This window comes from Aythya ferina, assembly GCF_964211825.1.
Source record: "Aythya ferina genome assembly, chromosome: W".
Taxonomy (NCBI): domain Eukaryota; kingdom Metazoa; phylum Chordata; class Aves; order Anseriformes; family Anatidae; genus Aythya; species Aythya ferina.
This window is the reverse complement of record NC_140313.1, coordinates 3038671-3055395: the sequence shown is the minus strand read 5'-3', so window position 1 is coordinate 3055395 and position 16725 is coordinate 3038671. Positions and strand designations below refer to the sequence as shown.

Sequence of the window (16725 nt, the reverse complement as noted above, 5' to 3'; positions counted from 1 at the left end):
TTTTATTTACCCTTTGACATATAGTACATCCTCTGCATGTGTGCTTCCCTAAAGTATATATTCCTACGCAGACATGCTTTCTTAGAACAACATCACACATTGCTTGCACCTCCCAATGACTCTTATGATGTAAAACAGTTAATATTTGCCTCATTATCACTTTATTCAGCATTTCTCTCCCATCGGGGAGTATCGATTTTCCTTAAAATGATCCACATATTTGTAACATTAATACCTCCTTGGGAGGTTGTAATTGCTCCAAAATCTTTTTTAGAATTTACTCAAATAGATAGGTGGCCCTGTAAACCCCTAAGGTAAAATTGTTCACCTATATTGTTGCTTCCACCCCCATTTCAGGCTCTTTCCAGTCAGAGGTGAATATATGTTTGCTCTCAGGGCCTGAGAGCACTCCATTAATAACACTGTTATTCCAGTCTAACAATTTACTAGTTGAATGCCCAATTTAATCATCAAATCCCTTCCCAACAAGTTAGTTTCCGCCTTGGATACATACAATAATTGCCCAGTGATCATTTTATCCCCTGGTCTCAGCTTAGTATTCCCCAAAAGTGGCACTGTTATCCCAGTACCTTCTACCCCCATCACATTTAGGGTTTCATTAGTTAATTTAATCCCTGAAGCTTTACAAGTCAGTAATGACTTAACTGCCCCAGTGTATTGGGTTTGATGGCAGGGTTCGGGGGGGGGGGGGGTGTGGGAGTGGGAAACTGCAGTGGCAGCCCCCGTGAGAAAAACCCAGAAACCTCCCCGTGGTAGGTAAGGGACAATTTCATCTGGCCCCAAAGGGGCCCACTGCTGCCCAGAGCCAAGCCATGAGCAATACAGTCCGTGCCTCTGTGAGAGCACATCCACGAAAACAAACAAACAAAGAAACAAACAAAAACCTGCTGCTCAACAGCAGTTGGGAGAGCGAGAAACCTCCCCGCAGACACCAAAGTCAGTGCAGAAGGAGGGGGAGGAGGCGCTCCAGGCGCTGGAGCCGAAGCCCCCCTGCGGCTGCTGGAGAGGCCCCTGGTGGAGCAGGCTGTTCCCCCCTCCCCGATGCTTGGGAAACTGAACAAACACCACAGCAAATATGCAAATATACCAAAACTTCTAGACTGTTACTTAGATAATGCCTACATCACCTTTCCCTGCTCATTCAATTTCAAACAGCTCTGTTAAATACTACATACCACACCTTTTAACACCTTCAGCAACCCTTTTAACACTTCCTTTATCTTTCTCCAGCACGTACTTTTCTAATACCAGCACCAAAGGCTCATTCTGAGTCCAACTTAATTCCATACCTTTTCCCTCCAAGATACTGAAACAACATATCAATCAATATACCATATTTCATCCCATTTTCCTTCTTTCCACAAAAACAACATTGACTGTAATATGGTGTTATAATTAATAGTTCCATTTAGGGGCCACTCTGCTCCATCCTCTAGTTTATAAAGTGGCCACCATTGATTACAATATTTGATAAGAGTTCTTTACTTTCTGTACCCTCTCACCCCACTATATCCCTCCAATGTGTTAGTATACATCCTAGGGGGCTTTTCCTCGGGGTTTCTTTGCTTTGAACTTTTCCTATTGTAATCTACAGTGGTTAATATTCCACTGTTTTCCTAGAAGCTCTTTACTAGTCAATCCCAATCCCTCCAAAATTCACAATATATAGATACACAAGTAAAATCAGACCACTGTAAATTAACTGCCTGTTGACAATTACACTGAGGACATTTAAACCTGATGAGCCGATAATATGCCTGGGCAAATTTTGTTCCCTTAGACATACACCTCAATGGCAGTTCTTATATTTACATATTTACATATTAACATATGTATAAAAGAATACTTTAACAAAAAATGCCCGGGCTTTTATATATACAATATACAATGTACAGTTATTATTCCAGTTAGAATTATTCTTCAGCAGCTGCAAACATTATGCCAGAAACCATTAAAGCTCGCTTACCCTCCTCCTGTCCTTTTCTTAAAATCTCGGACATCCCCAGAGTTAATGGGGATGGCCACATATTCCATTCCTGGCTGGGGTCCCCCCATCGCTACTTCTCGTAGGGGATATAATCCCTCCCTTAAAGCAGATTTCTGATTTCTTGCCCTGCTTCTGGTTACCGGCCCCTGTGTTTCATGATCCGATTCCGATTCTCCTGGATTAGCTGATTCGGGGAGTCCATTAAGGACGGGAGCCGTTGGTGCAGGCGGTGGAATATAGGGCGGGGGCGGTGTCGGGACTTCTAAGTCCTTTCTCTTTTTATCCCGCCCTCCTTTTTCTTTTAGAGGATATAGATGTGTCCTCGTATCTGAATTTATCCAGAGGTGCGCATACTCACTTTCTTCCAGGCTAAAGGGTTCCTTTGAGTTTACATAAATATTTAGACCTGACAAACCCAATCTTCAAAAGACCCAAATACAGGTCAGTAAAGGTGGTCTCCTCGAATCTGTTTACCACCCCAAACTTCAACACAATAATGTATCATTTTTACTTTATTCCTTCCCCGCCTAAAAGGGGAATCCTCCCAATTTTTAATCATTAATCCTGGGGTAACCTAACATCAGATGTCACCCCACCCATGGGACCAGAAGGCTTACTCTTCTTCTGTCCCATCTTCCGGAACACCTTCACACACACACGCATGGATCGCTTCCCCCTTTTCGTGGCCCAGTCCCTCACGGGATGTGGGAACCGCACTACCGAGGGGTCCACACTCGCTTCGTCCGCAATTGGACGTCTCGTTTGTTGTGTTCCGGGATACCCAACCCCAACCGAACAGAACACCGGCCTATACTTACCCACCCCGTGGGTCTTCGTTCAGGCTTCGTGCACAAAGGTTGCCTGGGGTTTACCGGTTTTATTTGCTTGTGTCTAATTTTGGGTTCATCGGTGAAGGATTTGAATGAAAATAGTCCTAGCGAAGGCCGCTGAAATCAGCGGGGCGCCCCCTCCGAAGGTCTTTCAATCAGATTGCCTTCATCCGAGTCACGGCACCAAATTGTTATAAGTTAGACCACACAATTTACTGGTCTGTTGCAGGAAGCACAGCCGAAAGCACGACAGACACCAGTAGAGTCAGATCATGCTCCATTTATTGCCCGAATAGCCTAACTTTTATAGAGAACTTAACAGGGGTGGACAGTATTTCACACAAGATTATTGGTCAAAAGCACTCAGACAAACAACTACAAGAAAACAACCCCACCTGCAAGAAAACAACCCCTTGTGATTAGCAGTCACATAGACCTTGTCCTTGAAGCCAGCTACTGGTAACAATATTTTTCTGAATTCCTCAATTGGGCGATGTGGGAACACTGTCATGGGAACTTCTCATAGTTGCCCTGGTAGCTTGGTTTGCTCAGCTACAGCAAGCCATGGGATTTTTGCTGTTTCAAGAAATCCCTCAACAATTCCCCCTTCTTCTTTTGAGCAAACCAAGCCCAACACAGCAGTTTTACAAGTAACTCTTTAGCTATACTTACAACACACAAGGATGATTACCACCACCATAAACCAAATCCTTAATCCCCTTGTGACTAAACCCAGCAATCATCTATACCTTGTTTCAAACAAGTCAGTGAACCATTGATTGAAAGGATTGATACCATATTGAATCTTTCTCATGTGCTCTTTCAGGAAAGTAATGGATTTGTGAATTGACTCATTATGATCAGAAAGGTTTAAACAGTACATTCCCTTAAAGTCCTCACACCCATTCCTTTGGGCCAAAAGCAAGATGTCAATAGCAGCTTGATCCTGTAAAAGCAGATGTCGCAGACTATTTTGATCTGGTAACATCTCCTCAAGTATCTCTGTCGTGGCATAGGCTTGCCTCTCGGCCCAGCATACCAATTTTTCTAAGTTGTTACATGCGGCCGCAGATGCCACTCCAGGCACTGAAATTGCTAATGCCGCTCTAGCTGCAACCCCACACAATTCAACATTATCATTGCAATCCAATGCAAGCAATGCCCATTTTTGTCTGGTGATCTCACGCAACTGTAACAAGCTAGGAGCAAATACAATGAGTTTATCTAAGTAACATGGACATCTGATAGCATTTGCAGGGATACCTTGCCAGGCCCCATCCCCACAAATCAGAAGCACTTCAGGAGGTAAGGCCAAAGCTGTACAATTGTTCCAAACACTGTAGTTGTTACCCCTTGTCTCCGTGCCATAAACCCCTAAACCCTGCTTAGCAGCGTCATTGTAATCACAGGTGTTATTTGTGTTTTTGTACCGGTATGGCCTTTTCCAGGTTCCTGTAGCAGGAATCATCTGATATCCACGGCTACATTCACATTCGTAGCCACCTTTCAGGTTGATACAGATTTGACTACAGATACCAGGGTTTTGACATTCATCAATGTCTCCACAGTTTCTCTTGTCTACAAACTCAAACCCAGCTGGACAGTCACATTCATTTATGATGCATTCCTCCAGGGGCTCATCACCCCAGTCCTTGCAGTCTCTCTGCTGGTTACACACTTTATTGATATCTATGCATTCTCCACTTCTGCACTTGAATTTGCCAGGTCCAGAGCACTGAACAACATTGTTACAGTTTGCTTCATCAGTGCTATCCAGACAGTCTCTCACACCACTGCACTGCCTACTCCCATGGACACAGTTCCCATCTTCACATCTGAACTGGTCTGGCCTGCAGGTCCGAGAAGGGCAGTTAATTTCATCTCTTCCATCCTTGCAATCAGGATCTCCATCACATCACCACTTCTTGTGGATACATTCACCTGAGCCGCACTGCACCTCACTCGTAGAACACTTCACTGGAGGTGCAGGCTGGCGGCCACACTGCTCCAAAGATTCATCCGAGTGGTCGGAGCAGTCAGCATCATCATCACACACCCAGCTGATAGGGATGCAGGTAGAACTCTTGCACTGAAACTCATGAACACCACAGGTAGGAGGTGCACACTCCAGCTCATCGCTACCATCACTGCAGTCATCTTGAACATTGCAGACAAAGCTTTTGGAAATACATTGCCCACTACTGCATGTGAATTCTGCTGCACTACAAGTCACAATGCCACAATTCTCTTCATCTTCTCCACTGTCACAGTCCTTTTCACCATCACATTTCCAGGACACTGGGATACACTGGGTTGACTGAGGACCACAGCTGATTTCATTTACCTGGCATGTTCTCATATGACACAGCTCAGCACTCTCATCAGACCCATTTTCACAGTCCGGATCCCCATCACACGGCCATCTGTTTGGCACACACTGACCACTGTTGCACACAAAGTCAGATTCAGCACACGTCTTCTTCACACAAGCACTCTCATCACTGCCATCTGAGCAGTCTTCACATTTTGCTCTAGCACCGTCGGCAGCAGTGCACAGGCTGGCGAGGGCGAGCAGCAGGCAGAGTGCCCCGCACCTGTGTCACTTATACTACTCCTATTACCCATGCTGTTAGTGTCAGTGGCATCCTCCTGGTACCGTTTCTGTCTTTGTCGCCCCTTACTCTCCCTCTTTTCTTTTTGCCACTGACCATTCACCACAAATGGATGAGACACATGATTACTAGTTAGGAAAGAGAGTGTAACGTCTCCTATACGGCTGCAGGCCGTGCCAGCTGCAACCCTAGAAGCTGTTTGTGAACGAGCCTGCCGGTGGTCATTTGGCAGTGTAATCTGCGTCTCTGCACTCCTGCCCCGCAATAGAGCTAAATTGTCACTAGTAATCTGTAGAATGTGGCAACCCCACGGAATCTTATCCAGAAACATAGTTATAACACCGATCTGGGGACGAATAGTCTTTTTTGCATTGCAAGATAAACTTCTTATAAAAAGAATGCCAGAGAGAAGCAGCACAGCCGCTGCTGCCGCTGCCGCCGCTGCCTCCATGGTCATGTCAGACAGGCTGCAGGGTCCTGATGTCCGTCCCTCTGCTCTGTGCCAACTCGCCACACGGTGAGGGTCGGCTGCCGTTGTCCACTGACGCCTCTGGTCTCCCGTAGCAACTCGATCTCGGATGTCCCATATCGCACCGCGATTACTTCAATTTCATGCGATTACTTCAAATTTCCCGCGTCCCCCCGCGATTCCGCGTCTCTCCGCGATTCCGCGTCTCTCCGCGATTCCTTTTTCCGCGTCTCTCCGCGATTCCGCGTCTCTCCGCGATTCCCTTTTCCGTGTCTCTCCGCGATTCCGTGTCTCACTGCGATTCCTTTTTCCGTGTCTCTCCGCGATTCCACGTCCCACTGCGATTCCTTTTTCCGCATCCCACCGCGATTCCGCGTCCCACTGCGATTCCGTTTCCCGCGTCCCCCCTCGATTCCGTGTCCCGTTTCTCACCCCGAGGCCGTTGCCCAGGTCGGTTAGTAGGGTGTTTCAATGCTTCTCTCTGTGCGGTGGTCGGCTTGCCATGTGCCTCGGATCTCACGGCGCCGCTCCGATGTCCTGGCGCCGCTCCGGTGTCTCGGCACTGCTCCGGTGTCCCGGCGCCGCTCCGATGTCCCGGCCTCAGCCTGTTCGGGTCTCAGCCTGTTCGGGCGCCATATGTTGCAGGAAGCACGGCCGAAAGCACGACAGACACCAGTAGAGTCAGATCATGCTTCTCCATTTTATTGCCCGAATAGCCTAACTTTTATAGAGAACTTAACAGGGGCGGACAGTGTTTCACACAAGATTATTGGTCAAAAGCACTCAGACAAACAACTACAAGAAAACAACCCCACCTGCAAGAAAACAACCCCTTGTGATTAGCAGTCACATAGACCTTGTCCTTGAAGCCAGCTACTGGTAACAATATTTTTCTGAATTCCTCAATTGGGCGATGTGGGAACACTGTCATGGGAACTTCTCATAGTTGCCCTGGTAGCTTGGTTTGCTCAGCTACAGCAAGCCATGGGATTTTTGCTGTTTCAAGAAATCCCTCAACACTGGTCTATTGAAATTATTTTATTAATCAAGTACGCAGACACAAGCAAAACAGCGCTGGGCGGCTGGGGAGTCTCCACTCCACCACGGCACGCAACTTCCCCTTTCCAGTGTCGCTGTTTTATAGCATTGAAGTTCCAGCTTGTCGAGACTTATCGAGACCTGTCGAGACCTGTCGACTTGTCGAGACCTGTCCACTTGTCGACTTGTCGAGACCTGTCCACTTGTCGACTTGTCGAGACCTGTCCTGAGACTGCGCAGTCTGCTGTTGGGGGTCGTTATTCTTCCTCCGGTGATCATGCGTTGTGCTTGTGTTCAGGTGGGGGCAAAACAGGATGTCTTGCTTTGTCCCCATGTTACAATGCCGTGAGTTATGAAACCTTATCTCCTCAGTAGATTCTTTAAATTCTCAAGGACAATGAACAAACCCCTACTAATTTATCACACATATGAGGTGAATTTTTATCAGTGGGGAGAGGAAAGAGGAAAAACGACCCAGCTTTGTGGCATCTCTCTTGTGCACAGGGAATGTAGCCGAGGCACACACATGCCCTTCAGCCCAGGAGGATGCTTACAAGGGGAGAATCATTTCTAACCCCAAAACCCCAATGACTTGCAGCCAGAAGTACCTCAAGGAGTTAACAAGATCTCCGGCTCCTTTTAATGGTGCAGATGAGTGGCAGAGTTAAAAAGAGCATAAGATGGTCAGGGAGGGCAGATGAGGTTGGGTATGGGCTCCGTTGGTTGATAATCTACAGGCTACAAGAACAGGACCATGGTCCAGGAAAGGAAATTAAGGAAGGGGATATAACTCAGTGCCTGCCAGCATGATTTCATGCCTGTGTGTTCAACAACAATGTCAAATAATCTTGGCTTCTTTATCTGATGACTTTATAATTCCAGTTAATAAAACACTGCTGCAAATGAACCAGGCTGCTGTCAGGCCATCCATCTCTTCAGCACCCTAACCCTGCTATGGAGAAGAATTGAGCAATGCTGGGGAAGTGCCACAAGGCCAGCGGCTGGCCAGAACCCAGCCTGGGGACTGCCAAGCATCACCCCAGCTCCCAGGACCAGCGACACCTCCATCACCTCTGGGTCCCCTCTGGCCCAGCGCGGGTGGTGTGCCATGTCTGGCAGGTCCCTGGGCTGGCAGCAAGGGGGGACTCAGAGACCAGGGCATCACCTTGGCTTCATCTCCAGTCTCCTCATTCTCAAAGCATCTTGACATCCTCTTCTGACAGCCTCGGCGTAGCCTGGAAACAGCAGTACCGGCATGGCAACAGCGGTACCGGCATGGCAACGTGGGTGCTGGAGGAGAGACAAAATGCCAGAGGATCCCTCTCACCTTGGTTGGCTTCTGCTTCCAGGCCGCTCTGTGCACCCAGGGACCTCCAACGGGGGACAGCTGCTGTAGGCGCCACCTCCTTTGCTCCCTATTGCCTGGCATTGCATGAGATCAGTTGTGGGGTCTCAGCACGGATCTGGCAAGTCCTGGCATCTTGGCAGGGAGCTGCGGCGGCACATGATGTCGGGGGATCATGGGGACTGATAGCAGGTGGGGGGCTCTGGAAATGCAGTGCTGAGGGGGCTCTGGGGCATGCACCCCCTGTTTAGCAGCTGGGCAGGATCAAGCCTGGAAATGCAAACCCAGTTGATGGGGTGCAGTGAGACAGCGCAGCACAGCCCCCACATAGTGCTCCCCCATCACCCAGTTCTGTCCTTCCTCCAGCACCCCCAAGAGGTTTCAGAAGTCAGGTGGTGTCAGGGCCCCAAATTCATCCCCTACACCTCCCTGAGCAAACACTTTGAGGATTGTACATGAGAGAACAAGGAAAGCAGACAAATGTTTTTAATTAGTATTTTTGGGCTGCCAAAGGCTTTTTCTGGCTGCAAACCCCTCCATCCACCAGAGCAAGGGAGACACCAGAAGGATATCACTGGGCTGCAGGTAGGGTCTGCAGCCAGACCATCCCCTCCACATGGCTGGAGACTCGGCATGGGGAGCAGCACGGTTATACAATGTGGTGCCAGGCAGGAGAGGCAGCAGGGCCAGCAGGGGTACACCAGCCCCCGGCATGAATTCCCTGACGTGGCAAAACCTCTCCCAAAGCCCCCTTGCCACCCACCCCTGCACGCAGGCACAAGCCCATGCATATACGCAGGCAGGCGCCCACACACGCCTGCCTCTAAAGGAGAAGCCTCGCTAGAGGCAGCACTGAAATAGCAACTTGCCTCATTCATGCGGCCTCCCCGGAAGCCAAGCCGGTGCAGGCAGCACAGGCACAGGCAGTCATCTGTGCCAGACGCGCTCACCCCCCAGGAAACTTCCCTGCAGCCACTGCCTGCGGCACCCAGCTCCTAAACACAACGGGGTTTGCACACGCACACGCCTGTGCTTGCATGTGGCCCTGCAGACCCATCCCAGGGCAGGGGGATTTGGGGATGGAGCAAATTTCACCCACCACCCCTTTGCGATGTGGCTGAACGCTCACACCTGTGCTTCCCAAGGGATGGAGGTCTCCTGCCGTGTTTTGGTCCCAAATACCCGCAGCAGGGAGATGCCCCCTTAGCACGCATGGCGAGCAAACCCTCACCCTGTGGTCAGAGGAGACCCTCCAAGCATGAGCATATGAGCATGTCCCCAGGAAAGCTGACCCCCATCTCCTGCCACGGTGACACAGGGCTTTCCTTCCCTGAGCAAGGGGCTCACAAAGCACACGGCCATCCTCTTCCTCATGCCATTGGACTCCCCCAGGGTCACCCCCTGCAATGGGGTGACACTCGCTGTTGCCATCCCAAAAAGAGCAGAGGCTGTCTCTCCTGTCACCACTGCAGACAGGTGTCCCAGGGCTCCTGGGGTCTCACACTGTGACATGCATGTGACTTGTGCAATGTGTGCCGGTATGGCATGTAAATGTGACCGGGCACATGTAGCACGTGTGGCATGTTGGCAAGGCACATGCATGGCATGTGGCACATGCATGGCATATGTATGTGCATGATGTGCAATGTGTGAATGCCATGGGGCATGTGATGTGTGCATATACACACATGTGGCACAAGCTGTGCTTTTCCTCCTGGAGGGATCCAGAGCAGAGCATGCTCAGACCCTGTCCTGCCAGGACATCCCCACAAGGTACTGTGACCTAAAACCTGAAAACTCCATGTCTAAGCTGGAAGGTCTGGCCTAAGGTTATCGCATTAGCAAGCACACTCCTGTGAAATGTGTTCATCTGATTTGTGTCAATATGGAACAATGCTAGGGCCGCATGATGAAATGTGACCTTCTGTCTTACATACCCTTATATAATCACAAGTCTAAGAGAAACAGAGTGGTTAATGTATATAGTTCTTGTATCTTGCAAAGGAATGGTCCAGCAATTTGTGTCAATAGAGGGTTTGAAGGGTAAACCTTGAGACTCAGGTCTAGGGGATAAAAGAACAAAGGAGTTTCCAAAAACTGATGACTTTTGCATGTGACGCTGCGCAAGTCTCTGATATCCGGCTAAGAGATGACCAAATAAGGAGAAAGGGGAAGCTGAAGAACGACCAAAGGACAAAGCCTGGGAGGAAGACTACAAGCCTTCAGTACGAGCGACCCCCCAGAGGGACCACTGGAGACCGATATGCATGCGTCCGTGGGATGGTTCAGGTCCCGGGAAACTAATTATAATAACCCTGCCTTTTCTAGAAGTAGTGATGATTATGTATCAGCCTGGGAGCATAAAAAACAGCCGCCTGATGTAACTTGTGTGCATCTTGGTGGAGTGGAGACTCCCAGTGCACCCAGCGCTGTTTGCTTGCCTCTATTCGTTTAATAATTTGTAAACTTTAATTGCAATCCTATTCGGGACTCAGTCATTTATTACACTCCTTTGGGATGTGCTGGCTCATGGCATGCTCTTTCACACAACCCGGGGCAAGTGCAACATGTGCACATATGTGAACACGTGGGGCACAGCCCTGAACTGGGTTCAGCACGCCCAAGGCACACATTTGGGGCAGAGAGATGCCTGCTCCTTGTCTGAACCCTGCCTGCCCCCTGGTGTGACCCCACTCTGCCTGCGTCCTTACGTAACTCCATCTGGGAGTGGGACAAGCCACCGCACTGCATGAGGAGAGGGAGCACGTTCAGCTCATTTCTTTTCCTAGAATAACTTCCTTTTTTTTTTTTTTTTTTTTTTCTTCTTTTTTTTTTTTTTTTCCTTAAGCCTGGGGAAGTGCCCAAGAAAACATCCCATCTCCACCACCCACCCCCTCACCAGCAGGCTCCCAGCAGCACCCAGCACCACAGTGCAGCGCCAGCATGGCATGCAGCACCTGGCACCATAGGCACTGAGGGGTGCACCTGGAGGGAGCAAAAGTACCCAAAGCCTGCAACCTATACCCTCTGGGTGCATTTCCTTCCAATTTATCACCCTCATTTTTCTTGAGCTTATCTAGAATTTGAGACCAGCCCTGAGGATTTACATTCTTCCAGATCACTTTCCCCCTATGCCAGCGCGGGCTGAGCACATGTTGTTCCCTGGTCATGCAGCACTGCCAGGGGTTGCGTGCTGTTTGAAGGACGGCACTTTTCTGAGGAGTAGACCTGCAATTGTCCCAGCATGCAGCAGCTCCCCAGGGCCACGGGCAGTGCAGCCAACCTGCTTTGGGCACACTGAATGAGTTTTTGTTCCCCTTCAGCAGCAACAATTTCTCCTCCCCACCTCCCTCCCACTCTTCCCCCCTGCTTTGGGCTGTGCATTCAGTGCCGCTTCCCTTATTGAAGGCTGAGGCACAGGGGGAATTAGCCTGAGGCTGGTATTGCTCCAGCATTAATTTTCCCAGCCCTTTGTCAGGCAGAGATGCTGCTGTTTGTTTGCTCCCCGACCATACCATGCTGTAACTTTGGATTCTTTGCTTTCTGTCTTTCAACAAATTGAAGAGCGGTGTTTGCCAAGGCCCTCTTTAACCTTAACCCACTGCAGGCTGCTGGGCTTTGCCTTGTCCCCAGCTCAGCACAGGCACTGCACTCAGGAACCCCGCAGCCAGGCAGGCAATGTCCAGCCAGAGACAACCATGGGCAGCTTTATTGGGGTGCCTTTAGCTGCATCCTCCCAGCCCACCACCTTGAGTAACGGACATGGCTTTGGGAATTAACCCCCCCCATGCTCCAGATGTGGCCCCACAGCTGTACGGATCTGTAAAGCCTCCACACAGCAGGTTGTTGGATGCCTTTGAGGCAGCCTAGGCAAGATCCAAGTCCTTTTCCCTGAGGAGCAGGCAACACATCCAGCAAAAACCCATGTGCCAAGCACCCGCTAGAGCTAGAGGCATCTGTCAGGAAGGACAGGGAGAACATGCCCAGATACCATGGTGGTGATCACTCAGGGAGACCAGATTAAGCAGAAAGCTCCAAAGGCACCCTGAAAACTCCAAGGACTGCTGAGTCTCTGTCCCCAGCACATCACCTGCATCCCACAATGATCTCTGAGCAGCCACCTGCCATCGGGCTGGGGCAGTCACAGGGAAGGTGGTTTGGGAAGCAATGAAGACAAGAGCAAGCCAACCTGTTCTTTCAGAAAACTGCCATTGGCAGCCAACCCCCAGGTCATTTTTTTTTTAAGAGGTAACACTTTGGTAACACCACGGAGGTATTAAGCTTCCTACAGCAGTCAACTGGGCACCACTTTGTGCCCTGATGAACTAATAGGATCTTGGCACAATCAGCTCCTTTTGGAAATTACTGATTAGATCCACAGATCCACAAGAGGAAGAGCATGAGAGGGACACACTCCCAATAGATGCAGAGAGTTTGTCTAGCTCTGACACTAACCACCTCCAGCCATAACCCATCCCTGCTGGGAACATCCGTGGTTACAAACTAACTTGGAACCATCCGCAGGAGAAAACACCAGATGCCACAGCACTCTTCTGCTGAGGAAAGCAGAGCAAGCACCAAATCAAAAGCTGGCAGGTGAAATGGAAACAAGCCAAATATCAGCACATGCTTCCCATGTGCAGATGGGTCTTCAGGGGTGTACAATGCCATTCTGGCTCCTCAGTAAGGCTGGCCTCCCTGCTAGGGGTCCCCCAAAAACACTGCAGCATTACCCTTGTTGCCCTCCCATCCCACTCCCATGTGCTCTGCCCTCTGGTTTTGGCTGCTCCACCAGAGTCTGGGCACAGGTGTGGGCACTAAGTCCTCCCATGCAGAGCCACTTGCATCTTCTCCACGTGTCTGACATGGGAGCCTGAGGGGCTCACCATGGGGGGCTTGCTGCAGTCAGCCAGGGAAGAGAGGTCTGGCAGGGGCCAGATGCCAGCACCAGCTGGGAACCACTCGAGAATAGAGGCAGGAAGGGGGAAAAATGAAATGAAATGAAAAAATAAAATAAAGTAAAATAAAATAAAATAAAACAAAATAAAATAAAATAAAATAAAATAAAATAAAATAAAATAAAATAAAATAAAATAAAATAAAATAAAATAAAATAAAATAAAATAAAATAACCCATCTGGCAGCACAGACACTGCCGGGAGAGGAAGCAGCAGGTTGAGCCGAGGACACGGCTCATTATGCCACCCCCGTGGGTGCACAGCGTGGAGCGGCCGGCTCCACCACCGGCAGTGCTGGCAGGGGGAGGCAGCGGCCGGCATCCTCAGCACTGATGCACGAGGACAGATTAAACATCATCATTAGCACTAATAGCGGCTTTCAGCCCCTTCCTCCTGTGTGCCCTCAGGAGACTGGGGAGGCTCTGATGAGATGCAGTGCCACAAGGACATGGGAGAGGCTGCTGGAACAGGATCTTCTAGCACTGTCACCATCCTCAGAGGTTTTCAAGACCAGGCTGGATAAAGCCCTGAGCAATCCTCTCTGATCCCAAGGCTTTGAGCAGGGGTTTGGGCTACAGACCTCCTGGGGACCCTTGCTACATGAATTGCCCCAGTGCTCAGAGCCAAGCAGGCACAAGCCTGCCTCATGCTGAGACTCCTGACACAGCTGGGGTTACAGGGGCTGGCAGAGCCACCCCTGCTGGGTGGCTTCCTCTGGGGATAGGCAGGGGGCTGGCTGAGTCCAGAGGAACAAGGTCCCCATGCCCTCAGGACCATGGTCAGTTTGCAGGCAGGAGCTGCCCCCAAGCCCGACCTGGAAGGCTGAGCCCCACCAGCGCCACCTTGGAGATGCAACCACCTCAGACCACAGCAAGGACACCAGAAAGTGAGAAAGGGGGCAGTAATATGTTAATGTTAATAATAATAATAATAATAATAATTGTTATTATTATTATTATTCGGGTATGGATTTTTCTTGCAGCCCTTTCTTCATCCTGCAGCACAGGGTGCTAGAAAAGGAGGGCAGCATCTCCAAGGATGGGAGCAGGCAGGAAGAAGAGACAGCACCGAATACGTGGGCGCTGCTCTCGCTGCAGAGAACAGAGTACAAACCCTGATGCTGCTGCCAAGCCCGGTATCCTCAGATGCATCTCTGGAGCTCACCCAGACGGAGACTTCCCTGTGCTGCGTGGAGCGGGGGAGCCCGAGCAGGACTGGGGTCATGGCAATGGCAAGCACCTTGCTCCTGCCCACCTGCTGAACCATGCTGGGATCCCTGTGCCCTGGGCAGGCTGAGCTGTGCCCCACAAACACCTCCAGCTCAAGGGGGCTATGGTGGGGCCAGGGGAGAGGTCTCCTTCACAGCAGTATGACAGCAGCTGGGGACTTGGCAGTCACAATGTGGGTCAGGAGTTAGCAGAGCTCAGTGGCCTCATCTGCTGCTCTGACCTTCAAACACCAAGTAATGATGTAATATGTGTTTTAACAGAAAAGCAGCCCTACACAGTCCCCTGCCTCCCAGTCATGAATACCAAGAGCCAATGCCTTGGGAAGAGCTGAAGACTGAGGTGAGCACAATATCCCTGAAACATGCTCCCCCACTCCAGCTGCCCAGAGTCTGGGGATTTCCTGAGCCAGAAGCATCATCACTGTGCTTGCCAGTCCACAGTGGATTTTCTCTTCAGGAATTTGCTTAATCACTTTTTGATCCCAGACAAGCTTTTCACACCTTCCCAGCATCCACTCCCCCAAGGCCAGCAGCTCCAAAATGTTAATCCCAAATTGCACCAAGAAGCATGTTCATGCCCTGAGGTGCCACTGCCTATTTCAGCACATGACACCTGCAAGCCCTTTAAGGGAAGAAAGCTTAAGCAGCCATTCCCAGCTCACATTCCCCCAGCCACACATGATTTTATTATTCTCTGTCATCCCTCCCTCAGTCATCTCTTCCCCCAGACGGAAGAGAGCTAGTTTATGTAATTGTTCCTTGTATGGAAACTGCTTCATACCTTTAATTATTCCTGTCACCCTTCCCTGCACTTTTCTAGCGTTTCTTTAAAAGGGTGCCGGATGTGCTGGCAGACAGGCTGTGGAGGAAGAGCCGTTTTGCTTAAGACAGCCACTGTTGGGCACAGCACCCAGGGAGGGAAGCAGGAGCTCTGCTGACCCTTCCCTTGCCTAGTTTTTGGTGGCCTACAGGCTGCATCCAGCCCCCACACTGCGGGCTCCTGAGCCAAAGCACTTGCTCTTTCAGCCCTTGTTTCAGCCCACGCAGCTGCATGCCAAACCAGTCATTCATGGACACAGATACGGTCAGTGCCAGCTCTGCCCCAGGGCCTCCAATGCCTTTGCTGATGAAAGGCTGGGAAAGGGAACAGAAAGAGTTTGCAAGCCCGGGACATTGACAGTGCACTGGATGAGTGGCACGAGCCCTTTGTAGCAAGAGCAGCAATCCCTCTGGGTACACAGATAGCAGAACAAATAGACAGCAAGATAGACAGATAACAGATAACAGTAAGTGCTGGTTTAATATCGTGATGACTCAGATGCTGTGCAGAGAGCACAATGAAAACACTGACTCTTCCAGTTCAGAGATGCTCCACAAACACCTCATGGGAGGAAAGGATCCTGGGCAGCCACTGGCATCCTGCCAGGAGACAGCAGAGCATGCCGGAGACCCCAGCCCTAAAACAGGAACGGAGAGACCAATGATGTGACGAACCCCCAGGGGAAGGGCTGGTTGTCACCCCAAAAATTATTCCGGAATGTCCATTTAAATACTTCCTCAGTTAAGGTGCAAAAGCGCAGCACTTGAACCATGACAGATGCCATGCTAACAGCCTCAGTGTCTCACACCAGCTCTCAACTTCAGCATCTGAGGCTTTGTAGATCAAAATTGGGTTCATTGTGCTTGGAGGTGGACGTGTTTTGGTGGGTGATGTTAGTATTGTTGTGATGGTTGGACCAGATGATTTTGGAGATCTTTTCCAACCCTAATGATTCTATGACATGAGCAGCAGCCACCTCTTGGTCCCCACACACAGGCATTCAGCAGCCGAGAAGGGGGGACACAGAGGTACCCTACGCCCCAGCCCCAACGTGGCCCCGCCAGCGCCAACACAGCTGCCGCCCGCTGAGGGGAGAGGGGCGCCGTGCAGCGCCCCACTGACGTCACGCCTTCCAGAAGCTTCCCGAGGGGATCCCACCGCACCCTACCGCTATAAAAAGCCACCCGGGCCCGGCGGCGAGGGGCGGGGCTTCGCCTCAAGCCCTTCACCCCATGACAGCGCTCCGACAGGGCAGTGCCGGCTTGAACCGCCCAATGAGCGGCGGAAGATGGAAGGCGGGGCGCTCCGCCTCCACCTTCCCTCCACGCCCCTCCTCCTCCCCGGGGGAGAACCAATGAGCGTGGCGTCTCGCCTCGACGGGCATCGTACCGGCCCAACGGGGGGGCGCGGCGGGGCG

General features: G+C 50.6%; 1 long non-coding RNA gene and 1 pseudogene across 2 annotated transcripts in view; one reads left to right on the top strand and one right to left on the bottom strand.

Annotated features, from left to right (window-relative positions):
* LOC311426422 overlaps positions 1 to 16725 on the top strand; it is a 566016-nt gene that overhangs the window by 473700 nt on the left and 75591 nt on the right. The window lies entirely within an intron of this gene.
* Positions 1942 to 16692, bottom strand: LOC311426537 (very low-density lipoprotein receptor pseudogene; annotated as a pseudogene). Its single transcript has 3 exons — positions 16538 to 16692; positions 4269 to 5396; positions 1942 to 1948 (listed from the first exon to the last, which is right to left on the bottom strand). The product of its transcript is annotated as a very low-density lipoprotein receptor pseudogene (transcript).